This window comes from Montipora capricornis, chromosome 14 (genome assembly GCF_036669925.1).
Source record: "Montipora capricornis isolate CH-2021 chromosome 14, ASM3666992v2, whole genome shotgun sequence".
In the NCBI taxonomy this organism is placed as follows: Eukaryota; Metazoa; Cnidaria; class Anthozoa; order Scleractinia; family Acroporidae; genus Montipora; species Montipora capricornis.
Window position 1 is genome coordinate 22,168,497 of NC_090896.1, and position 2,124 is coordinate 22,170,620.

A 2,124-nucleotide genomic window follows, 5' to 3' on the forward strand; every position below is an offset into this window, starting at 1 on the left:
AAAGAAAGCCAATCTCTTCCAATATTTCAGCCGCATCGCATGGGGTCAATATAAGCGTGCTAGAAACCAGGCAAATAACTCAATTAAGCTCGCAAAGAAACTATGTTTCTGACAACCTGGAAACCAATAAAGGTAATTTGCGCAAAACATGGAACTTAATTAACGAGCTAACCTCCCGTAACAGCGGCAATACGTCCAATATCTTGGAGATCAAAGCTGACAATAAAATTGTCAGTTATCGGGGTTGATACAGTAGAAACTACTAACGAACACTTTACAAATATTGCGCAAGTACTAGCAGAAGATATTGCTGCTGTAGATGTAAATCCTGAATTTCATGTGGAAACCACTGATAAATCGTTTTCTCTGCAAACTCCGAGTATCGACATTGTATAAAACCTTTTAAAGAAAATATTTGATAAAGATTCCAAGTAAACTGTTAAAGACGGCTGCTGGTATTATCGCACCTTCGCTTACCGCCATATTCTCTAAGTCCATCGTCACTGGAATATACCCAAGCGAATGAAAAACGGCCAAAGTAACTCCAGTTTTTAAAAAGGATATTAAATCGGATCCTAGCAATTATAGGCCAATTTCTGCAATTCCGAGTTTCTAAAGTTTTTGAAAAAATTGTTTTCAACCAACTCTTTCATTATTTAAATGCGAGCAAATTACTATTAAGTTTCCAATCAGGGTTCCGCTTCTTACATAGTACTCTTACTGTTTTGCTTGAGGAGACAAATGACTGGTCAGTTAACATTGACAATGGGGTATTAAATGGCGTCGTTTTCATTGACCTTAGAAATGCATTCGACTCTATTAATCACGAGATGCGTAAAATGTCATTCTTGGGTTTTGACCAGGCAGTTATCAGGTGGTTCCTGTCGTACCTAAGAGGTCGAATCTAAAGATGTGATGTCAACAGCAAGCTATCAACTGCGCGCGATCTCAGGTGCGGCGTACCGCAAGGCCGTATACTGGGTCCTTTGCTATAATTTCTAATTGATATTAATGGTTTCCCCAACTGCCCGCGGGCCACTGCGCCAAGGCTGTTTGCTGATGATACAAACATTACACTATCGGCTAAAACGCTAACGGAAGTCAAACAAGCCTTGATCTTTGAACTAAGTAACCTGAGCGGTTTAAATGTTGCCAAAACTGAACTAATGAGGCAGAGATTATCTGTCCAAAATTAAGACGTTGAAATAAGAATTGACGATCAAGTCATCAAGAACGTTGAACATTTATTTTATTTATTTATTTAGTAACCTTTCCACTGCATACCTGATAAATACAAAAATCTATCTATATAGTGGCAGGGACACCGCAACAGCGGGTAGCCAATTACTGCGGGCCCTGAGAGAAAAAAAAAATATTAAAATATACTCGTAAAACAAATTAGGTACAATTACACACAACATGCGATGGCCGAGACAAGACTTCGAGAACGATTACACTTGTGACATATATTTTTGAATGAAAGGGGTTTATCAACATCGTAGTTGGCAAGGACGGATACATAGTATGATTTCATGGTAGCTTTAAAAGAATAGACTGTCCATACTGAGTTCAAGTTCGTCGGCGAAAGTGTTCCATGTGCGAGTAGATCTTTAAAGAAAGGATACCAAATCCTTGGGTGTTACCATACATGATCAACGTACTTGGTGCAAACACGTTGAAGAAATATGCAAGAATTAGAAAGTATCCTCAGGTATAGGTGCCCTAAAATGTGTGCGACCCTTTACGCCGAAAGAAACTGCCATAACGCTCAAATTGTGCCATATTTCGATTATTGCAGCCTGGTTTGGGACTGTTTGAGTGGCTGGCTACCTGAGTGATAAGCTCCAAAAAAAGCAGAATCGTGCAGCTAGAGTAATTACAAAATTGCCTTTTGATACGAACTCAAACCACCTCCTAACCACCCTTAACTGGGAGAGGCTGCCAATTTGACGAAAAAAGCGAAAAGCCTTAATGATTTATAAGAGAATGAATGGACATGCCCCGGATTATTTTCAACGTATTTTCACTCATTATTACTCTAATTACAACCTGAGAGACTCTGAGGGAAACTGGCTTTGCCAAAACGGAGAACTAATTCTTTAAAGCAATATTAATAGCTAAACC